The sequence below is a fragment of the Dama dama genome, chromosome 23 (assembly GCF_033118175.1).
Source record: "Dama dama isolate Ldn47 chromosome 23, ASM3311817v1, whole genome shotgun sequence".
Lineage (NCBI taxonomy): Eukaryota > Metazoa > Chordata > Mammalia > Artiodactyla > Cervidae > Dama > Dama dama.
Window position 1 is genome coordinate 17,768,995 of NC_083703.1, and position 25,072 is coordinate 17,794,066.

A 25,072-nucleotide genomic window follows, 5' to 3' on the forward strand; every position below is an offset into this window, starting at 1 on the left:
GTGATATAATCTGAAGGCCACCTAGGAAAGGCCTTTACTCCAAATGCTTTCTCCACCATTGTCATGAAATTCTACCAATGGAGATCACTGGGGGAGGAACAGATATTGTGCCATCTTCAGGGGTCCCCCACTACATTGCATATATTCCTGGGAGACATGATAAGACCCTGGGTGGTCAAGGCCTGAGTCATGAGAAACAAGTTAGGCAGTTGTGCAAGGGATGGGTGAGCGAGGGAGCTGAAGCTGGGAGCAGAGGTTGAATGGGTTGTTTACTACTATCTTAATCCAGCCTGACCTACAATTGTCTGCACTTCTCCTCCTCCACCCCCTGAGCCCCAGAGCCTTCCTCCCTAATCTAAAACAGTGCACTTTAGCTCTTGTCATTTCAGAGCAGTCCTTCAGGCTCCAGGCTGGGCCTCCCTCTCCTGGGCCTTGTGCCTGCTCAATTAGGCTGATGTAGAGACAACTACACCACCAGACAAAATGTTTCAAGCACTATAAAAAGAGAAAGAGAGATGGCAGTTGTTTAAAAAAAGAGAAAAAATAGAATTACCATATGATCCAATAATCCCACTCCTAGGTATGTAGCCAAAAAAAAGAAAAACTATAACTTGAAAAGATACATGCATCCCAGTGATCAGAGCAGCACTATTTACAATAGCCAAGACATGGAAACAAACCTAAATGTCCATCCAGAGATGAATGGATCAAGAAAATGTGGTGTATATATACCCATAGAATATTATTCAGCCATAAAAAAGAAAGAAATAATGCCATTTTCCATTTGGACCTAGAGATCATCATACTAAGTGAAGTAACTCAGACAGAGAAAAACAAATATCATATGATAGCACTTATATGTAGAGTCTAAACTGTGATGCAAATGAACTAATTTACAGGACAGAAACAGACTCACAGACACAGAAAACAAGCTTACAGTTACAAAAGTTTGGGGGGGGGTAATAAATTAGGAGTATGGGATTAACAGATACACAGTACTATACATAAAACAGATAAACAAACAAGGACCAACTGTATAGCACAGGGAATTATATTCAATATCTTATAATAAACTATACTGGAAAATGATCTGAAAAATAATATTATTGTTGCTATTCAGTCACTCAGTCGTGTCTGACTCTTGGTGACCCCATGGACTGTTAGCACACCAGGCTTCCCTGTCCTTCACTATCTCTTAGAGTTTGCTCAAATTCATGTCCATTGAATCGGTGATGCCATCCTATCATCTCATCCTCTTTTGTCCCCTTCTCTTCCTGCCCTCACTCTTTCCCAGCATCAGGGTCTTTTCCAATGAGTTGGTTCTTTGCACCAGGTGGCCAAAGTATTGGAGCTTCAGCTTCAGCATCAGTCCTTCCAATGAATATTTCAGTGTTGATTTCCCTTAGGATTGGTATATATATCAATCCAATATATGTATATATAGCAATCCTACTCTCTAGTTTTATATATACATATCTCCAAATCAGTTTGCTATACACCAGAAACTAACAAAATATTGTATATCAACTATACTTCAATTTAAAGAAAGAAATATATATTTAAGGCAAAAACAAAAAAGAGAGGAGGAGATGGGAGGTTTGGGGGGACACACAGGAAATCTCCATGAAGAAGCAGCACTCAAGCTGTGACCTTCAAGGACCAGCAAGATCTTTAAGGAGCCAGGATGAGAGCAAACTGGCAGATGGGGGTGCAGGTCAGGAAGAATTCAGGCCACAGAAGCAGCAAGGATCCAGTGAAGAGGGAATTTGGGGGCGGGAAGCATATGATGATGAATTTGGGAATGCAGCTGAGAAGGCAGTCCTAAGCTTGGCATGTGTGAGCAGGAACCTTTATCGGCAACAGTCACACCTCACCAATTGGGGCTTCACTCAGACTTGTCTGCTTATTAGCCACAAAAGAACTGAGTCATTATTACAGTAGATCCCCAAGTTCTGTTGCATCAAGCTTGGTGGTTCAGTTCCACTTGTGAAAAAAATAAAAGGAGACCATTCAATGGCTTCATGAGTAAGTGACTTCAGCATTTTTTTTTAATACGACTTTATTTATTTGACTATGCTAGGTCTTTGTTGCTGTGAGGGCTTTTCTCTAGTTGCAGAGAGTAAGGGCTACTCTCTAGTTTTGGTGCATGAACTTCTCATTGCAGCAGCTTCTCTTGTGGAGCACAGTCTCCAGAGTGTTCGGGCTTCAGTAGTTATGGCTCCTGGGTTCTAGAGCACAGGCTTGGTAGTTGTGGCACATGGGTTTAGCTGTACCGTGGCATGTGGGATCTTCCTGGACCAGGGATTGAACCTGTGTCTCCTGCAATGGCAGGTGGATTCTTTACCACTTAGCCATCAAGGAAGCCCCTGACCTCAACATCTTGACATGAGCGGCAGGTGCCATTCTGATCTCCTGTGAAAAAATGTGTGGACATGTGCCTCATGAGCCAAACCAGGGGAGAAGGGTCGGTCTCTGATGTCTGGGGGTATTTGATGAGCCCCAGGCCTTCCGCCTCCACCCCTCATCCATGGTCTCCTCCCAGTTTGTTTCTTAAGGGAACTGGGTCATCACTTCACATTCTTGAAATGGCTGCCAAGAAGGCTCTGTCCCCGCAGGACAGCGTACGCTGCTCCTGGAGGCAAGCCCTGGTGAAATGGAAGGCCTTCAGATAGCAAACCGTGCCCAGGAGATAGTGATCAGACCCCAGGGGGTGGTGGGCCTACAGGCTGGCGCTGAAATGACACACAGCCTTGGCACGCATGGATCCTGCAGTTCTAGTTACTAGATACTTTTTTACTTATTTAAAGATGTCCAGGCAATGCCACTCCCACCCTTCACTGGGCCAGAGGACAAATGCTTTATTTTTTTAAATACACTTAAATAGCCTTTGATCCCTCTATTCCAATGCTTATGGCTTTCTTCAACTGTCTGAAAGCAATTTTGCCAAAAATCGTAGTGTGTTTTTCTACTACTGCCTTATTGTAATAATTTGTTATATAGTCGCTTAGTCATGTCTGACTCTTTGTGACCCCATGAACTGTAGCCCACCAGGCTCCTCTGTCTATGGGATTTTCCAGGCAAGAATACTGGAGTGGGTTGCCATTTCTTCCTCCAGGGGATCTTCCCAACCCAGGGATGGAACCTGTGTCTCCTGCATTGCAGGCAGATTCTTTACCACTGAGCTACCCCTACTGTAAAAACACCCTGCTTTTATAATCACTCTACCTGCTGGGCAGTGGTCCCTGAATTTGCAAAGGTCTTTTATTGAAGAAAACTACAAATGGGGGAGCAGAAACCATATCCTTCTGCAGGTTTTCTGGAAGCCTCAGTTTCTTCTTCTGAAAATGGAATATAAAATGTCATCTAGTTAATGAATTGGTATCTGAAAAGTATTTTGAGGTTGAGGTATAAAAACTGCTATAAGACCAGAGCTGCAGATATAGCTTAAGCTGCAGATGTAGTCTTATATGTAACTTGAATATTCTTAATGCACCAGAGGAGCTTACAATTTAAGTACATCTTTTAGTAAATGCATTTATGAAAGGAAAAATTATGTGGCCCTCTTAGAAATGTCTCAGACATTTGGAATTTCTTAATAGGACACTTTAATACAATATGAATCAGAGTGGCTTGTTATCTGTCATGCTCTCTGCTGATGAAATCAGACAACCTTACGAGTATATTGCATTTGGCTCTAGAGTCAGACCTCAATTGCTTCAATGATTCAATTTATGAATCTAGGCAGGCCTGTTCCTCTTCAGAGCTCATAAGTACATTGTCCCAGGAGATGAAGGGAAGGGAAAGACAATGAAAATTAAGTTAATTTTGCTGTATTTTTAGTAAATGTGGGAAATGAGCTGATGGAAGACAAAACTCAAAACCTATCACGGAGACATTTGTGTTATCAATTAACCCTGCTACTCTCAAACAGCTGTTGGAAAATGGGGATGTCTAGATTCCCTTTTGGGAGTAATTATTCTCCTACCATAATACAGGTCTTGCAGGGTGGACCATCTGTCCTGCCCAGGTTGGGGCGGGGGGTGGTCAGTAGGAAGTAGACTGCGTCTCCTTTATGACCAGCTCTGCCCCTCACCTACAGGGTCTTGAGTCTGTTTCTGTGACCCCTGTCAGTCGGGCTAAGGGATTCCAAATAAAACCAAAGGAAGATGTGATGATGGCTGAAACAATGAAGTCTAGGCACATTGTAGGTAAGTCTACAGGTAAGTCCGTAGCCTTAACTCCTTGTAGCTTCTGCGGTTTTGCTTGAATGAAGACTTTGGTCTGTGTTGGAGGAGATGCTGCTTTAAGTACATTATCCTTACTCATGGAATTATTGTTTTAGATTTATTTGATTTGTGAAAGCACAGAATCTTTTCACAAGTCTGTAGTAGTACTTTGTACTTGGCATTCAGTAATTGTGGAATGCTTTGGGAAAATGTTTTGGTGCATTCCATCGAAATAATGGATTTTTATGTAGTTCTCAACCTTTAGTTGAAACACAATTTCTATTTTTTGCCATCCCCATAGCCTTCCCATAGTATTTCCTCAGCTGATTCCACTCAGATGAATATTTAATAAGATGAGATTTCTATATTTCTAATGAGATTTCCACATTTCTAAAGTCTATGACTATTCCTGAAACTCTTATTAAAAAAAGTTTATATTTTCCCCCCAACAGTAATTTAATAACCTTGAAAATCGTCAACAGTATGAGCACAAATCCCTTAATTGGCTTTATAGAGAGAAAATACATGGAAAAAGTACTGCTATACCCAGTCAACACAGACTCAGGAACAGCAGCTCTGGTGAAAAGCAGAGAGCAGTGGATTAGAATGGCCACTTTGCCACTTACTACTCGAGTGAGATTGAACAAAGTCACCGAACACTTCTGAGCCTCAGTTTCCTCATCTATAAAATGGGAATAATCACACCTTCTAAAAAGATTGAATGTGAGTGAATGAGTTTTGTTAACCATGAGATGGTATAAGGATGTAAGGGTTATTATTATTTACACTCCTGAAATGAGAGCAAGAGAGGCTCCAGACCTTTTTTTTTTTTTTTTTTTTTTGGCCGTGCCACACGGCTTGCAGGATCTTAGCTCCCTGGGTTTCCTGGTAGTGGAAACTCAGAGTTCTAACCACTGGACCACCAAGGAATTCCCTCCAGGTCTTTTAAAGTGTTTAAGAAAGAAGGTCAGGATCTGAGAGATGATGAGCCCAAAAGACAAGGGCCAAACATTTGGCATGATAAACACACATTGCTGGTCCTATGAGGATGCTAGCTTGTATGAAGAACAGGCACTTCGTGCCCCAGGTCAATTCTTGTTCATGAAGATTCTATAATCTAAGCATCTCCCTGGCCTCCAACTTCTTGAGGTCACTGTTTCACTTAATATCAAAATGAAATGCAGTCACAACAACTGAATCTAGAACATTTTTGTCTTTTTCTCTAAAATATCTGAGAGCACAGGGGTTTTCTTTCCCCTAGTCACCAACTTCCCTGCTGTCCTCTGACACCACTACTCCCAGCCCTGTTTTAGCCATCCTTGCTGTCCTGAAATCATGGAATATGACCCCTTCTGTTTCCCTAAAGCACTGCCGATGTTACACAGCTTGGGAGCAGCAGAGAGAATTACCACATGATGTGCAAACACTTCAGATTCAATGTTGGATGTTGCTGCCCTAAGTTCCATCACCTCCCACATACAGAATGTCTACATACACATCTCTCCACATCTCTCTGGTTTTCTCCCATGTTTATAGCTAGCACTCCTCAACCCCATTCCTCTAGACTCTTACATTTCTTTCTTCAAGACCTCTACTCCCTTCTTGAGATACCAGTGAATTACTCCTGTTTCTGTACCATGCAGAATGATTTAACTTTTTTTTGGTCTATACTTCTCCCAACTCAAGCATCCTAAGGAGAGAGCCTTACCTTTCACAACCCAGTAGGGATGACAGATGAATGAATGTATTTAAGTTTAATGAGATGCCTGACAGACAACTCAAAACATGACTCCTGACTACACAGAGAAGGCACCAGCTTGTTCAACAAAGTGGATAATGCCCAGAGGTGAAGACTGTTCAGGTCATGGTCTCAGAAGTCATATTTGAGGCCAGGCTGATGAATGTCTTTGCCCAAGGAGAAAAGAGTGAACTCTGCTGCAGACTCAACTCTGGGAAAAAATACTTCTATTTAATGGATGGTCCAAGCTGCTAGATGCTTGTAAGCTGGGATAAGAACTCAAAAAGACAGCTTCCAAACATTCGTGGCAACAGAACCCGGACAGCCAGGGTTTAGGAAGCAAATGGAGGTGAAATGGAAAAGGCAGTAAATATGTTTGGGCTGCTGCATTCTTACATGAATCATTTTCAAAGCTAGTAAGCATTTTAAGAAAAAGAACTCTATGCCTGTAACTGGTTTACAGAAGATTCTCACCTTGTTAGGGTGTGAACATGGAATGATTCCATCGTTATCAGCATTCGTCCCCAGCTGCTCTCCGCTGAGTTCCTATTTCCCACAGAGTAGCAGGACACCGGTGATCAGATTGGCTAGATTGGAAAAGTTGCCTAATGTTTTTGATTATTAGACCAGTCTCATTTTTGTATTTAAGATTCAATTCTAATTATTAAACAATGTTGACAACAAAGAAAATATCAGGTGTTGATGAAGATGTGGAGAAACTAAAACCCTCAGACAGACATCACGGGTCAGAATCTACAATGGTGCAGACACTGTGGAAAACATTATAGTGGCTCCAGGAAAAAGTAAACATGGACACACCATACCATTCAGAAATTCCACTCCTGGGCATACACCCCAAATCATTGAAAGCAGGAACTCAATTTTTTTGCACCCAAGTTCACTGCAGCATTATTCACAATAGCCAAAATGTGAAAACAACCTAAGCATCCATCCAAAGAAGTGAAGTGAAAGTCATTCAGTCGCATCTGACTCTTTGCGACCCCAGGGACTGTATCCTCTATCCATGGGATTTTCCAGGCAAGAATACTGGAGTGGGTTGCCATTCCCTTCTTCAGGGGATCTTCCCAACCCAGGGACCGAACTCAGGTTTCCCGCATTGCAGACGGATTCTTTACCATCTGAGTCACTAGGGAAGTCCCTAGAAGAATGTCCCACAGAAGGATGTATTTTTAAAAAGTGTAGTCTATACACACAGTGGGGCTTCTCAGGTGTCACAGTGGCAGTATTCTCCTGCCAATGCAGGAGACTCAGGTTCGATCCCTGGGTCAGGAAGATGCCCTGGAGAAGGAAATGGCACTCACACCATCTTGCCTGGGAAATTTCATGGACAGAGAAGCCTGGCGGGCTTCAGTCTATGGGGTCAAAAAGAGTCAGACACATACATACAATGGATTATTACCGAACTATAAAAAGGATGGATGTGAGAGTTGGACTGTGAAGAAAGCTGAGCACCGAAAAATTGATGCTTTTGAACTATGGTGTTGGAGAAGACTCTTGAGAGTCCCTTGGACTGCAAGGAGATCCAACCAGTCCATCATAAAGGAGATAAGTTCTGGGTGTTCATTGGAAGGACTGATGCTGAAGCTGAAACTCCAGTACTTTGGCCACCTCATGCGAAAAGTTGACTCGTTGGAAAAGACCCTGCTGTTGGGAAAGACTGAGGACTGGAGGAGAAGGGGACGACAGAGGATGAGATGGCTGGATGGCATTACCGACTTGATGTACGTGAGTTTGAGTAATCTCCGGGAGTTTGTGATGGACAGGGAGGCCTGGCGTGTTGCGATTCACAGGGTCACAAAGAGTCAGACACGACTGAGCAACTAAACTGAACTGATAAAAAGGAAGGAAATTCTAGTCCATGCTATGACATGGGTGAACTTGAAAATGTGTTAAATGAAAGAAGCCAGACACGAAAAGACAGGTACTGTGTGATTTCATTTATGTGAGGTCCCTAGAGTCATCAAAATCATAGAGGCAGCAAGCAGAGTGTTGGGTGCCTTGGGTGTGGGCTAGGGAATGAGAGGGAAAGATTAATGGGGACAGAGGTCCGGTCTGGGATGATGGAAAAGTCCTGCAGACGGACAATGGTGATGGTTGCACAACATTGTGAGTGTACTTAATGGCACTGAACTGAACACTACCAAGATCAAAACGGTAAATTTTATGTGCATTTTACCACAATGTTTTAAATTTTTTAAAAAAGATTCAGTCCTAGGCATTCCATCTGAAATTCAATTGCTGGCCCTTTGCCCGCTTTCCCCACCAGCAGCTTGCTGGTTCTGCCCCATCAGGAAATGTATTCCCTCTTATGGAGCCCCAGGAACTGAGGGGTCCCCTTCAAAAACCTGGATGGACTTGAAGAGTGGGGTGGTTAGAGCTCCCCATCTTCCCTCCGGCCTACTGTTCTTGCAGCCCTTCAACCCCGATGGAAGGGACCACCCTGACATCTCCACCTGGGCAAGTAACAAGCCCTTTATGGCTGCTCCCAAACTTCAGAGGTGAGGACACACTGTGCCTTGCTCCCGGGCTCCTAGGATGCTTGCTAAGACCTTCTTACCCTGCTACGCATCTTGTGACCCGGGGACAGCTACAGGGTCACCCCAGCAAGAGTCCAATTTCCCTGTTTTGCTGTACTCCAGTCTTCATAAGTGACTGTCTTAAGACTCTCCCCAGACTTGGCTTCAGGGATTAAAGGTACCTCATCCCTCATCCTCTTTGTGGCAGGCAGAATTCTAAACTGGCCCCCAAGATTCCAGCCCCTTGAAGCATGAGTGGAGCCTGTAGATATGCTGGGATGTCACCTCTGTGATTATGCCTCATTTTATGGCAAGAGGGATTCTGTGGATGTAAAGTCTCTCATCAGTCAATGTGGAGAGAATTAGAAAGGAGATGGTCTGGGGAGGACAGAGAGGGAATATATTCTGCCCCTGCCTCCAGTCTCCTACGGGGGACAGGGACCAGCTTCCCACTGTGAATACTAACTGCATCTCCACAAAGCTTAGGACCTGCAAGCCCCTTGGTTTGGAAATGGGGTTGAGAGTGTGAATGTCAGAAGGGCCAGTTCAGCAGCGTCAATTGTCAATAAGTCTTGAGGAGGGGCTTAGTTCCTAGTGACTTCTTCAGCTGGGAGTGTAAGAGATAATAAGTATTTTGGCTCTCAGGGCAATTTTAGGACAAGAGGGGGGAAAAAATCTCACATTTTATCACGCAGTGAATGGGAGCATTTGGTATAATTTCCTTTTTCTTTTCCTATTGTGACTCTCTGTAGAGAGAATACTTTAAATCCTATTTAACAATTCTGAAATTGAAGTAAAATATTTTTAAGCTTATCAAAGAACTGCCAGTTTGATTTTCCCCATCCTTTCCTCCACCAATATCGCCACTTGGGAATACAATTGAGACCCAGTGTCGGAGCGCCTGGTCACATCCAGATGGTCCTGAAGGAATCGAGTTATTGAATCCGTAAAGCTGGGGACAGACCTGGCCTGCACTGTCCGGCTAAGTGGTCAATGACCCTGCTTGGTGATTCCTCTGACTCTCTGACTGTAACACTAGGCACATCTTGCTCCCTCGAAATCAGAGAATCAACATCCTTAAGTTAAAGGTCACTTCAAAGAAGAAGTTATGGCTTGGTCACAGTGGAATTATATAAAAACACATCAGCCTTCAAACTTAGAAACTGGATGCAATGAAATCCTTTCACTGAAATTGTTTTAGGAGAATTCAACTTAGCAGAAGGTAACACAAGCTACAAATGTTAAGTATTCCAATGCACTGTACTTATCTCTCCTTCCAAGTGTCCCTGACACAAACAGAACGGGGTCTCACTGGGTCCTGGCTCAGAGGCCCACCTGAGGCCAGTTTCAGCCATATTCAAATCTCCTGAGAATAAGGCTCACTCCAAAAGCATTCCTGAGGAGTGGAGGCATTAGTGAAGTTTGAGGGGAGATGGAGAGGATTAAAAGACACTGCATAGGAAACTTCTATAAGGCTCTCCTATCCCCCAGCTCCCCAGACACCCACGGGTTCCTGGAGTCATATCCAAAACCGTGTTGGCTTTGCATACTCCATCTGCAAACCGAAAGCTAGCCAGATAACAGGAGAAGCAAACAAAGTTGTCCTTGGCCAAATTTAGACCAACCATGAGTCCTCAGGCTTATCTTTGGGGGGGGGGGAATACCATTCACCTTACCATTGTTTTATTTACAGAATCACTTCTACTCTATTTGGGGATTAATAGACAGATGGTGACCAACTTGTTTCTCATTGGAGTCTTGTCTGTATCCCCCAAACCCTCCTGGACCATAAATTCCCCTTGGACAGGGAACTCATCCATACTGCTCTCTGTTGCACCTCCTGGACTTTACCCTTCATAACACTTGGCACATAAGAAACCACAAATTATTTTTGGATGAAGAATGAATGGGCTCCATACATCCTCTCTTCCTGTTTGGACCTCGGTCACTTGGCGGGTCCTGAAGCTCTAATGAACGGCACTTCTTCACCATGAATCTTTTTAGAACCTTGCTTCTCTTTCAGACTCTTATTGAATTTAGATGTAATTTATTTACCATTTTCTTCCATATTTGTTCCTTCCACATATATTTCTCCTTCAGAATGACCTGGAAAACAAACAAGGTAACACATGATCTATTTGCTTTCAGGAAGTATGGGACCACTTTATTATCATCTTTTAAAGTTTTTCTTAAAATCATCACCAAAAGCCCTCCAGGTTGTAATTTCCTCATTGGTAGAATAATTTCTTTTTATAAATCAAGAAATTTCACTAGCAAGTCATCCTTGAAGTATATCAATCTCCTTCTAATTCCTTCCTTCTATCATCTACCAAATATTTAATGACTATTTGATATAAGCCAGGCTCTATGCTATGCACATTGGCATTTATTGTCTCAAAAAGATGTGTATGCTATATTGATTTATAAAAGTAATGCAGAACCAGAACAGAAAATTTGGGACATACACAATACTAAAAATAAGAATGACATGCTCACCACCAGAAAGAATGTCATCCTTTTGATATATTCACTCAGTTTTTTAAATTTATACACACATTTTCCATAGCTGAAACAGTAATTTCACATAATTTTGTAAAGTTATTTTTTCCCCTTTAGGTATTTTCTTGTGTTCATGAAAAATACTTCATTTTTAAGAGCTGCTTAATAGTTTACTTAAGGAGCATGTGTGCATACTCGCAAAGAGTCAGACACAACTGAGACTTTCCCCTAATTTTGGACTTTTTTGGTTTATAATTTTTTGACATTGTTAAAAAGGAGACAGTGCACAAATTTTTGCACTCATCTCTGATTATTTCTATAGAATCCCTCGATATGGAACTATAGGGCCAAAGTATACAAATATTTTTCCAGTAAAAGTTATATCAACTTATGTCCCACCAATAGTATATAAAACTTTCCATTTCATTGCACTCCTGCCACTACTAAATGTTAGAATCAAATTTTTTTCTAATATAATAGATGTGAATATTGCTTACTATTTTAATTTTAAATTACTGGATAATCCAAACACTTTAAAATATAATTACATGGGAATTCCCTGGTGGTCCAGTGGTTAAGACCCCATGCCCTTATTGCTGAGGGCACAACTGTGATCCCTGTTTGGTGAACTAAGATCCCACAAGCCTCATGGTGTGGTCGAAATAAATAAATAAATTTTAAAATTAAAAATATATCATGACACATACACACTAATAATTTTTATTTCCTCTTTAAGAAAAATTTTCCATTGAATTATTAGAGTTTTCTTAACAATGTGTGTGTACTCTTGTATTGAGGATGAAATGAACTGCCAGATTTGTTTTCTATAGTTTTGTAAGTTTTTTTTTCTTTTCAAATTTTGCTTACAATATTTTTAGTTAGTTTTAAAACTTTTATGTAATGTAGTCTATTGGTCGTTTCCTTTATGATTTTTTCATTTCTTTTATTTCCTCAACTTGAGGTTACATAAATATTTGCCTAAATTTTCTAGTTTTAAAGTTCTTTAATGTAGCTGAAATTTCTTTTAACACATAATGAAAGGTATGAGCTCAACTTGATTTTTTTTCCAAATTACTAGTTTCTTAAGTCCATTTACTGAGAATCTGTCCCTTTTTCATTTATTTTAGATGACTCCATCACATATTAAAATCTACACTATACTGACTTTTTTACTATATTGGCCCAGTGTCTTTTTCTGAGTTATCTACTCCATTTTATCATCTATATTGTTAAATATATACTAACATTCTATTTGTATATGCTAAAATTCACTTTATTATTTATACTATGTTTAACTAACAAGTGGGGAAATTTCCTGTATTTTTCTTCACTTTCATTATTTTCTTAACATTTTTCATCTGCTACTTGTTCAAGTAAACTTTAAAATAATTTTGTTTTAGCCTCCTAAGGTAGGTTTAATAGCTTCATCATACGAGTAAGAAACTGAGTCTCAAAAGGAATACGTAGTTCAAGTTTACACATATTCTAAATGGAAGAAGCATAAATCAAAACCATGTCTTTTGGAGAATCCCCTGGTGGTCCAGTTGTTAGGAATCGGTGTTCCCACTGCCAGGCCCAAGTTCAATCCCTGGTCAGAGAAACATGATCCTTGCAAGCCGCACAGTGCAGCCAAAAAAGAGAGAGAGAGAAGGGGAGAATCATGTCTTTTGATATCTCCCTTTTTAGCTCTAAAATACTATAATCTTTTAGTAAAGAAAACAATCTTGAGATTTATTTTCTGTTCTTTCCCATTTCCTGTCTACCTCCCTCTAGTGGTCATTACAGATTTTGCAGTTTCTCAAGCCAATTCGCACAGCACTCATTTTAATACGAAAAATCATTAGCTTACATTTTAAAAGTTTACTTAAAAGTTTTTAACTTATACAAAGGTAATAAGAACAGTCATCTAATATTTGGGGCCCTGTATCACGGTATTTTCTTAGCAAAGAACAGCCTCAAAGGAATTCAGTAAAAAGTCAAGTGAACAGAAAGCAAAGTTTTGTCAGTATCATGGATTTTAAAGTAGTAAAAATTGCAGGTCCATAACCCTCCAGGTGTTTCTTTGCTCTTTCACTGATGTTACCCAAGTACTTTTAAATTTTAAAAAAAAGTACCTTTAAGAATAGCAATCTTTTAATTCCCCCTCTAACCCGTGTTTTGCTTTCTTATTTCACTTTATGTCCTTTCTCACCTTCTAACGCCTTTGGGTATGTTCAGTTGGCACAGAGGTGCGTGGACAGGGGTGCAGAGGACTCAGGTTCTCACACTGGGCCCTGGCCAGTTCTGCACCAGCCCCAAACACGGCAGCCTGCTTGAAATTCCTACAAAGCTCAGTTCCCAGTTAGCAGGGCTGGCCTCATCCCCTACTGCCTTGGTTGAAACCTCAGTCTCATTTTCTCCCTGTTCATTTTTTGTCCCCTTCCCACCTTTTTTGCTTGCCTTTTTCTTTTCCCTTTCTTCCTTCCTAATCCTATCATTCTTCAATTTCTTTCTCCTTATATTTCCTCTTCACCTGGAAGAAGATACCATGTAAAATTTAATTTGTATGCACAACATAATGTGTACTTTATAATAACTAAGCTAAGCATATGCATATGCATCATAAAAGTTTAACCAAGCTAAGAAAAACAACAACCAGTAAAGAGGAAAAGAAAAATTCTGGGAAGCACTTATCATAATGTCTTTTTAAAATCTGAATTTATGGAAGAGGTTGCCTATATTACCTCCCACCCGTGGCTATTTAATATTTTTTTTACCAAGCCAATTCATGATAAATATAGTAATGTTTAACAATATGGTACAAAAGAGGAAATAAAAAGAACATGGACAGAAAGCTTAGGTGCATTATTTAAGGAGGATTAAGGACTTAAGTCTCTTCTGGATTTGGTTCAGAAAGAGGGGGTAATAATACTTGCCTAATTAAGTAGTAAGTGGGGTAGATTAAAGTGTTTGTAAACATTAATTAAAGATGCAGGGAGTTAGATGAGGCCAATGTGTTATTAGTGAAAAAAGTTTTCTTCCCTTTAATCAGGTACCTCCTCCTGGGAGGGGCAAAGAAATGATATCAGGCCTAAGGAATTAAGGCTCACCCTAAGTGTCGCCAGTGACTCAGTCATGCTTTGCCATCAACCACTTCCTTCCTTAGCTTTCTGTAAAATGGGGATAAGCACAGCAGCACTCTGCAATACGGGTTTTTATCGTATCTGCCATTTGAGTATATCTCAAACCCTGCAATAAAACCCCATAACTCTTGCTTTCTCCCTTCGTACAGGGTTGTCCCACCCCCATTAACTTCCACCAACATTAATTTCACTTCCACCAACTTACAAAAGCCTTCCACAACCAGCTAATAACCTCAGTGGACATTTCCACGGTGATAAAGGAGAAACGACATCGAGCAATGCGGTCAAAACCTCTTGGACGCGTTTCTTCGCCTCTCTGAACCTCCGTTTTCCTCCTCTGTAAAATGCGGATGAGAAATCAGGCAGCTCTTCTAAGGATTTAATGAAATTATGTGTGTCTATTAAACGCCTTGTCGGAGGCTAATAAGAATTTGATTCGTGATAGTTATCGCTAAATACAAAATAACCTTTCAAAGCTGACTATAGGAGGAGGAAAAAAATGTTTCGTTTCATTCAGACTTTCAAATGCAAATCCCTATGTTTCCTCTGTGTAATTCAGAGATGGGGCTGGGGATTCACTCAGATCGGACCAATTCAAACCTGGCACCGACACCAACGACCCGTGCCAGAGGCCGCTGCCTGGCAGCACCGGCGCGGGGACTGGTCCCTTTAAATGTCCCGGGCACGCGCCCTGTGAGTTTGGGGAGCGGGACAGCCAAGACCCCGCGTACGAGCGGGGGAGCGCGTACGAGCACGCGTGGCGGCGCGGCGCAGAGCGCGCAGCCGGGTGTGCTCAGGAGCGAGCGCCCCGCCGGGAGCGCGCGGCAGGGGGCGAGCAAGAGCGGGCGCGCGGCGGGGCGGCCCGGGATGGTCCGCGAGGTACGCGCGAGCAGAGAAGCGAGCGGGCGGCCCGGGCTCTCGGCTCCCGGTCCGCAGTCAGGGTGGGCTCCTGCGGTCCCCGCAGGAGGAAGGCGCTCCTGCCAGGTGAGTGCGGACTTCTTTATCCCGGATAGGGTGGGAGAGCGGGAGGGCGTCCTGGCAGCGGATCCCTTCGCCCCGCACGACAGTGAACCCGGTGGCGTTTGGAGCCGATCGCTGGAAGTCGGGGTTCCGGTGGGGTCCTAGGGGGAAGGGCGACCCCCTTTCCTAGTGAGCCACCGGCTTGGGCTTCCCGAGTGTCGCTGCCGGTGCGGTCCTGGCAGGGATCTCTTCTAAAGTGAGTTCTTCGGTTCTTTCGCATCTCGTCCCTTGGAAGTTAGGAAGGACTCTGGCGCCGTCCGAGGGGCTGTCGTCGGCCCGGTGGCCTCTCACCCAGGAAACTCGGGACCTCTCTCGGGATCCCAGGGGTAGGCGTGCGCCCGGCTCGGGGTCGGTGGGGAGTACGCGTGGCTTTCTGACTCCGAGGCTGCCCTGGCGGGGGCGGGGGGGTCGCATGGTGGTCAGTGGCGTGTTTCTTACTTTGCTCGCAGAGCGGTCGGGGGTTGTCCCAACACTCCTGCCCTGGCCTCTCTGCCCTCCTCGGAGTAGCCGCAGCGGCTGTCCAACTCCCGGGGCACTGTGTCCCTTCCGTCGCAGGCAGGAGGGCTAGAGTCTCATATTGGCAGGAGGTGGCCGAAGCCACCTGTTAAACTTGGGTCCTGCTCAAAGTGACCAGTGGATTTCCGTCCCCACCCCCGCTCCCCAGACCCTGACCCCTAACAGGTAACTGAGTCACGCGGGAAACGGGTAGGAACTGCCCGTGAGCCGGGGCGCGAGGGATTAAAAAAGAGAAGACTTTGTGGCTAATGTGGTGCAATTTAACAAAAGGCAATAAAACAAACTCCAGTATTTCTCCAAGGCTTTGAAAGTTTCCCAGTATTGTTTTACGGAGTCTAAATTTAAGCATCTAGCCTTTTTTTTTTTTTTTTAAACCGCAGAAACTAACCTCAGAAAACATTTAACTCTTTGCCAGGACCCACTTGGTGCAAAATGAAAACTCACAGGAAAGGAAAATGATTTTTGTGCCTTTCCCCCTGCTAAATACAGTAGAACATTCAGGTCTGTTGCTGGAGACTGTAGGAGAAGGTTCCTCTGGCTCTAATTTTCATTGAGAACTACTTTTTTTTTTTTAATCTGTATTTCTGGAAGTTATAGAAACACCAAATCAGATATAAGTGTAAGGTCACAGGAGAACCTAAGTTTATTAAAGATGCTTTTCTTTAAGCACTACATTCTTATTGCTGTAGCATGCACTGAAAAAAGTCTGCCCTCAAAGCTCAGTGTCTGAATGTTAGATTGTTTTTCTAGGTGGAGGAGGTATTTTGGTTTATGAGACCAATGTGGAAATACAAACAAGTGCCCTATTTACTTGGGATTGGGTGGGAAGGGTGGAAGTTGTCAAAAATCTCTCTTGCCAAACCTGACAGTGTATGTATGGAATCTTGTGTATTTTCTTGCTCAGACCTGTGATGGCCATTTTTAAGGGACTGGGTATATGCCTTCCTAACAGCACTTCAGAGGTTTTTTTACATTTGGGAGGGGGCAAGATATTGGATGCTGATAATTTAAAAGTAACACATTTTGTCTTTTAGTAGAAATCAGAAAGCCAAAATCAGATTATTTTGAGAAGTCTGGAAAGAAGAACAATGATTTTAAGAAAATATGAGGGTGTTTGGCTCCACATTGACTCTCTTTGAGGCGGCAGGCAGGATTTTCCTGTTTTAGTGCCAGGCCCTGGTCGTTTGTGGGGCTTCCCTGGTGGCTCAGAGGGTAAAGAAACTCTGCCTGCAATGCAGGAGACCGGAGTTCGATCCCTGGGTTGAGAAGATCCCCTGGAGAAGCAAATGGCTGCCCACTCCAGTGTTCTTGCCTGGGAAATCCCATGGACAGAGGAGCCTGGCGGGCTACAGTCCATAGAGTCTCAGAGTTGGACACGACTGAGCGACTAACACAGCGGCTGGTCATAAATTAATTCAGCAATATTTGCAAGCTTGTCTGACCACTTGCAATGTGCTGAGCGCTGAACTAGTCATGGAACACACCAACACACCTAGATAACAGCCACTCGACCCAAACTGATTAAAGCCAGATCAAGTAAAGCCTTCATCGGGAGCTGAAGATACACCTGGCCCTGGTTCCAAAGTTCTCAGACACCTTAGGAGCCTGTGGTTGGCACCCTGTGTTGATTGTCAAGATCATCTCAAATAACTACAAGAGATAGAGCTGAGCCTTGAAGCCTGGGGGAGAGAGGGGAAAGGCTTAGGTGGCGCAGAGCTGAGAACAGGGCATCCTCTGGAACAAAAGTTCAAGTGCATCTTACCCACTCGGTTGTGGATGGCTGCCAGTGGTACCGGGACATCCTAGGAGCATCCCAGAACCTGAGCCTTTGCTGGTAGAGGGCGGCTTTTCCTTTCAGTTTCCACTGCCCTCTCTGGCAGTGTTGGTGGCTTCACCGCTGCCTGCATGTTCTCAGGACAACAGGCTGGGCAGCTGTACCCCTGGGGCCCTGCAGCCTTCCCCTCTTGAATCTGGGTGGGTCAGCTCCCGTTCACGTTAGCACAGTGGCGTCAGGACCGTGCAGTCGCCAAAGCAGCCTCTGTAGAGAACCACCCTGAAGCTGCCCTTCTCAGCAATGCTGTTGTCCCCTTCCCAAACCTGCAGCATTAATCTTGAATCGTGTTTTGAGGTAGTAGGTGCTGGGTTTATAATCCATGCAGTCTGGATCCAAGGTAAAGAAATGTGCGGAGCAGAACATGCTGCATTATTGAAGAGCGATGTGATTGTTCCATACAAACTTGTATCTTCAGACTGGATGTTTCCGAATACCTACCACTCAAGACTTGGTTCTTTCTCTCCCTTTGGTAGTAAAAAACATAGAACAGTGAATTTATCATTTTAGAGTGTACAAATCAATGACATTAAGTACATTTACATAAGATGTATTTGCGAAGCGTGTTTTCTTTCATTTTGTTCTATAGAGGTCTACAGATATCCGTTAAATGAACTTCATTGAAATCCTGTTTTTGCTGTTGTTGCTCGTTTCTTTGTTATACATCTCTCTTCATATTAGTTAACACCTCCAGTTGTGATGACTGAATGCCGTGCTGTGCTCAGTCGTGTCTGACTCTGTGACCCCATGAACTGTAGCCCGCCAGGCTTCTCTGGCCATGGGATTTTCCAAACAAGAATTCTGGAGCGGGTTGCCATTTCCTACTCCAGTAAATGAACTTTATTAATTTCATCATTTCTCACTAACTTTGTGTGTGCTTAGCATGTCAATAGTTGAGAGAGGTGTATTGAAAGATCCCACTATAATGAGGTCTTTGTTGATATCTCCTTATATTTGAGCTTAAAAATATTCTGAGACTATGTGTACATACAGCTTTCTATTTTCATTTCTAACTATGCATCTGTAAATTTATATTGTTAAACATACACTGTCTAACAGGAATTGAATTTTTATTATCATGTAGTTACTTTTATCACGAGTGAGGATTTTTGCCCTAAAGGCTATTTTGTCTGATGTGGTATAGGAAGAAAGAAAAGTGAAGTCACTTAGTTGTGTCTGACTCTTTGTGACTCTGTGGACTGTAGCCCGCCAGGTTCCTCCATCAGTGGGATTTCCCAGACAAGAATACTGGAGTGGGTTATCATTTCCTTCTCCAGGGGATCTTCCCAACCTAGGGATCGAACTTGGGTCTCCGGCATTGCAGGCAGACTCCTTACCGTCTGAGCCACCAGAGAAGTCCCTGATGCAGTACAGCCAGAGTGATCTTTTCATTGTTACTGTTGTTAGCATTTCCTTGATATATCTCCCTGTTTTAAAATTTTTCTTTCAAGTATCTTTGTGCTCAGTTGCTCAGTCATGTCTGACTCCATGGACTATAGCCCTCCAGGCTCCTCTGTCCATGGAATTTTCCAGGCAAGAATACTGGTGTGGGTTGCCATTTCCTACTCCAGGGGATCTTCCCAACCCAGGGATCAAACCTGGGTCTCTTGCGTCTCCTGCATTGATAGGCAGATTCTTTACTGCAGTATAATTGACATTCAATAAACTGTAGTACATTCACAATGTTTTGCAACCATCACCACTATCCAGTTCCAGAACTTTTTCATCACTGCAGAAGGAAAATCCATACCCGATAAGCGGTCAGTCTCTATTTCCTCCCCTGCTTCAGCCCCTGGCAGCCACTAATCTGCTTTCTGCCTCTGTGGATTTATTTGCCTTTTGGGATATTTCATACCAGTAGCCTTAAACAATGTATGTCTGTCTTCTTTTACTTACAGTGCTCTCAGGATTCATCCATTTATAGCATGAATCATTACTTCATTCCTTTTTGTGGCTGAGTAATTGTCCATTGAGTGGATATATCATAGTTTACTTATTCGTTATCAGCATATGGACATTTGAGTAGTTTCTACCTTTTGGTTTGTGAGTAGTGAAGTTACAAGGAACCTCCAAACTGTTTTCCACGGTAGCTGCACCATTTAACATTCCCACTAGCAATGTTTGAGGATTCCAGTTTCTCCACATCCTCACCAACACTTGTTGTTTTCTGCATTTTTGTTTTTATTGCCACTCCAATGGTCATGAAGTGGTGTCTGATTGTGGTGTTGATTTGCATTTCACTAATGACTAATAATGATGAGTATCTTTTCATGGACTTAGTGACCACTTCGAGATTTTCTCTGGAGAAAACTCTGTTCAAGGACTTGATTCTCTTTTGTATTAACTTTTCTATCACCAGCATCTTTGGAGTGAGTAAGAGTAGGTTTTTTTTTTTTTAATATTTATTTATCTGTTTATTTATTTGGCTGTGTCAGTCTTAGTTGTAGCATACAGGCTCTCTAGTTGTGGTGCATGGGCTTAGTTGCCCTGTGGTATGTGGGATCTTAGTTCCCTGACCAGGGATCCAGCACAAGTTCCCAGAATTGGGAGGCAGATTCTTAACCACTGAACCACCAGGGAAGTCCCAAGAGTACTTACTTTTATAAAACTTGGTTTGTATAGTATGTTCCTTCTCAAACCCTCATTCTGTTGTTTGGCTTCGTTTCTTTTTCCGTTTTCTCTTTTCAGCTTCTGCTGCATCTCCCAGAAGACTAGTTGTCCAGCTGGTGCTTTGAAATATTTAACTTTCTACCTATTCTAGTTATCCGAAGGCCTGGTCTGTTCATTCAACAGTATTTGTAGGCTGTTGGGGCACCTGCCATGTTCTGGTCACTGAATTGTCCCTGGAGATACAAACCTACCACTCCTCATACACTTCTGTTTTAGATGTTTGCAGATTACATTTTATTTTACTTTCTTTTTTTCATTTGTTCCAAAAACTGTTTCAATTAATTTTTATTGGAGTACAGTTGCTTTGCAACATTGTGTTAGTTTCTGCTGTAATTTTTTTTTTTTGTAATTTTTTTTAAATTAACCAATTAATAGAGCCTGGCACAGGGAAAAAGAACAGTACTTAACTCTCTCCACCACAGGTTTCAACACCAAATAGCTGTGTAACCATCAGGTTCACAACTTCACCTTTGTGGACCTCAGTTTCCTGGTCTGTAAACCAGGGGGCAGGACTAAGTGACTTCTCTGGCCCTCTCAAACCTGGAAACTGGAGATGATACACTCATGTTTCACCACAGCTCTCCCCTACAAACCTAATTTTCTGAGTGTATGTAAAGTCGTTCTTTTTGTATAGCTCACTTCAAGGAATTGTCTTATATGGAAAGACAAAAGATGGCTCTGTTCTTGTATACTCAACAGGTGAGCTTGGCCAGTGGCTGTTTTCCACAATGGCACATTTGGCACTTTCTGTGAAGATCCGGAGCGCTTTCATGAACACTCAAGCTCCTTCTGTGCTGGGCATACCTGGGAACGCAGATAGATGTCAGTGAATATGGTCCCAGCCTTCGAGAAACTTGTGACCTAGTGAGAGTGATACAGGTGTCAAGTGGAAGCCGATCTCAGAGGCCCACGCATCTTTTGGAAGCAGAGGTCAGAGATACCCTGACCTTTCAGGAGGTAATGTTGGAGCCAGGCCAACAAGGGCAGGACAGGAGGTTGTCCGAATGGTGAGCCATGGCTTTACTCATCATGCCGAAGAGTTTAGCCTTGAGCTTGGGGGCACGAACCATGAAAGGTCATGAGTGGCCGGGTTCTGCCGTGGAGGAGAGGTTTGTACTTACGCCGAGGCAGTCACCTGAAGTTGGGCGGGGTGGCCAAGGGTTGAGGAAGGGAGGCTAGAAAGATGAAAGAGATAAGATGGTACAGAGAAGGGGATGGCGCTGGAAACGTCCAATGTTGAGCAGAAGTTCTGGTGCAGAAAAAGTCTGAAAAGGCATTCCTCTAGAGTGGAAAGCTAAAACCTAAATCCAGCTCTCTCTGACCTCGGTTTCCTCATGTAATTTGTCCCCCACACGAATCAAGAACCAGTGAATTTGTTGACTGAGCTCCAGCTGAGCTTCACTTCATCAATCAGGTTGTAAAGTGTGTGCGATGTGTATTTGTGTATTTTTTTCCCTCCCGGTTCATTCTTACTGTGAATGAATGTAGTGATTTCAGAGGTATTGTCTGAGGAGAAAGATTTATTTAAAAAAAAAAAAAAAACAACTCATAGTTCCAACCAGGCATGTAAAAGATCATTTTACACCAGGGCTCCCACACGGAACTCTGAGGAGCCAGGAATTGCGGGCTCATTTTTCTTATAAGCCAGAGAACTGTTTTAAATCCCTTCCACACAATTTGCAGGATGAAGAGAGTAGCGCTGAAACATACACACTACCACATGTAAAGTAGACAGCCGGGGGGAATTTGCTATACGACGCAGGGAGCTCAAACCCTTTGCCCTGCGACCACCTAGAAGGGTGGGATGGGCCGGGAGGTGGGGGAGGTTCAAGTGGGAGGAGACACGTGTATGCCTGCGACTGATGCATGTTGATGTAAGGCTGAAACCAACACAATATTGTAAAGCAATTATCCTCCAATTAAAAATAAGTTAATTAAAAGGAAAAATATTTTATCATCAACAGGTGCTAAAGCCATACTACAATGAGAACGGTATCTCAAGAACACTTTGCTTTTTTTACAGTGTTAATTATCAGTTCAGATCCAAAATCGTTACGTTAACCATGGGTATTCACCTATATTTTTGTTATCACTGATGGTGTTGTTTTCTTATTGATTTATTTATGGCTGTGCCGGGGCTTCCTTGCTGCCCAGGATTCTCTCTAGTTGCAGAAAGTGGGGGCTTCTCTTCATTGCAGCGCTCGGGTTTCTCATCGCAGTGGCCATTTCTGTTGAGGAGCTCAGGCTCCAGGGCACATAGGCTTCAGTAGTTGCATCACACCGGGTTAGTTGCTCCGCTGCACCAGGGATCCTCCCAGACCAGAGACTGAACTCCTGTCTCCTGCATTGCAAGGAGGATTCTTAACCACTGAGCCAACTGGGAAGCCCCAGCTATTTCTGACCTACGTCAGTGATTTGATCCACTAACTGGGCCAGACGTCTGACCCTTCCCTTCTCAAGCTCTGGAAGAATGTTTTCGGAGAACTTGAAAATTCACATAAAAATACAGTGTGTTTAATACTGTATTTCCTAACTAATTCTCATGTCAGTCTTGTTTTCCAAAGTGGTGGGGAACCTGACAGCTTCAGCAGCCAAGAGGCCTTTGTCAAATTTTGAGTAATTTGAGTAATTATCAAATTACAGTGCTGATTCATTCAAAGTGCCAAGTTTTTTCCCAGAGAGTTTGATAAGCAGTCCTTGAAATGCTGACATCAGTATCACCTTGACTGTTCATTAGAGTCCTCCAGTTTTTTCAACAAACATTTGGTTGTCCACATTTCTGTTTTCTTTCCTTTTTTTTTTTTCTCTTCAGATTTGTTTTTTTTTAACTGAAGCATTCAGGTGGCACTGGTGGTAAGGAATCTGCCTGGCAAGGCAGAAGATGAAGGAAACAAGGATTCGATCCCTGCTTCGGGAAGATCCCCTGAGAAGGAAATGGAAACCCGCTCCAGTATTCTTACCTGCAGAGTTCCATGGACAGAGGAGCCTGGCAGGCTACAGTCCATGGGGTTACAAAGAGTCGGACACGACTGAGCACACACACGAATAGTTGATTTACAATATTGTGTTAGGTCCAGGTGGACAGCAAAGTGATTCAGTTATATCTACATACACATATATATCTATTCTTTTCAGATTCTTGTCCCTTATGTTACTACAAAATATTAAGTATAGTTCCCTGTGCCATACAGCAGGTCCCTGCTGATTATCTATTTTATATTTCTTGTTGTTGTTTAGTCACTCCATCATGTCAGACTCTTTGCAACCCCATGGACTGTAGCCGGCCAGGCTTCTCTGTCCATGGAATTCTCCAGGCAGGAATACTGGAGTGGATAGCCATTCCCGTCTCCAGAGGATCTTCCCTACCCAGGGACTGAACCCAGGTCTCCTGCTTTGCTTCCCTGATGCTCAGTTGGTAAAGAATCTGCCTGCCATGCAGGAGACCCCTGTTCAATTCCTGGGTTGGGAAGATCCGCTGGAGAAGGGATAGGTTACCCACTCCAGTATTCTTGGGCTTCCCTGGTGGCTCAGCTGGTAAAGAATCCACCCGCAATGCGGGAGATCTGGGTTGGATCTCTGGGTTGGGACAATCCCCTGGAGAAGGGAATGGCAACCCACTTCAGTATTCTGGCCTGGAGAATTCCATGGGCTGAAGAGTCCATGGGGTCCCAAAGAGTCAGACACAACTGAGCAACTTTCACAGACTCCTGCATTGCAGACAGATTTTTTTACCACTGAGCCATCAGGGAAGCCTATTTCATATTGGTTATCCCCATTTCTTGAAAAAGTCCTGAAAGCCCCTTATCTTTTCCGCTCTGTTAAAACTGGGGTAGGAGCCTGTGCCCACAGGCCTGGATTTACAGGGAGGGAGTTGAGTACTCTGTTCCAGGATTGCAGGGGCTATCCAGGAAGAGTGCGGGCAGGGGAAAGCCTCTGGAGACACAGGCACAGGGCTTGCAGAGAGACTGGAGAAGACGGGCTTCAAAGCTGGACGCAGTGGATGGACCCAGCAGGAGGTCCTGCGGGAGTTCTGCTCCCCTCCGGTTTGGATTTAAATCTGTTCAACCTGAGATAAGACTTGTAAACCAGGTCTTGGCTTCCGGTCTCACCAGGTGTTGTAAATACCAGAGCTGGATGAACGTGCTCTCGGTCAGCTTTATTTTTGCTGCAAGGAGGAATGAAAAACTCAGCCAAGAATTTTTTTTGAGCTTTCTCAGGAGAAAGAAAAAGCATTATGAAACAATAAGGCATACTTATTTTGTCCAAGTAAGAAGTTCTTCATTTTAGCACCTTGGAGTAGCACACAGTGGCTGCTCTGGTGACATTTGCTGGATAAACAGAAAGCACTCAGCTTGTTTAACAAAAAAAGAACAACCTAAGCTGGGATTTTTCCTTCGATCTTTTTTTTTTTTTTTAATTTCTCGAACAATCCAGAAACGCAGTAGGCATATGTTTAGTTGCTCAGTCGTGTGTGACTCTTTGTGACCTCTTGGACTGTCAACCTGCCAGGCTTCTCTTGCCCATGGGATTTCCCAGACAAGAATCCTGGAGTGGGTTGCCATTCCCTTCTCCAGGGGATCTTCCCGACCCAGGGATTGAACCTGAGTCTCCAGCACTGCAGGTGGATTCTTTCCATTTTTTAAAAATGAGCTAAAAATATCAAAAATTGAAGTGTCTACCTTTGCGGACATTTCATCAGATGAAGCTAGATTTTCCTCCTGTTGATTATTCTTTTATGTTTGCTTCTTCCTAGGTCATTACTTTTTGTTATCAGTAGCGAACCTCAAATCTGGTTAACTTTGCTTTCTGGTGAGGATTTGTGTTGGGTAGGTCTGATTTCTGCCTCCTCTGTTCAGTGGTAGTACACTGGGGTGGAAAGACTTCTCCCCTTGGGGCAGGTTAACCAGCCTACC

At 43.2% G+C, this 25,072-nt stretch overlaps 1 protein-coding gene across 2 annotated transcripts in view; it reads left to right on the top strand.

Moving 5' to 3' along the window:
• The first annotated feature begins 15,001 nt into the window (after positions 1–15,001).
• Positions 15,002–25,072, top strand: part of PROSER2 (proline and serine rich 2) — a 42,305-nt gene continuing 32,234 nt past the window's right edge. The window contains exon 1 of one of the 2 annotated variants that reach the window (XM_061126072.1): positions 15,002–15,106. The gene's annotated coding sequence lies outside the window, so the exon portion shown is untranslated. The remainder of the gene's footprint in view (positions 15,107–25,072) is intronic. The other variant, XM_061126073.1, reaches the window with a different exon arrangement.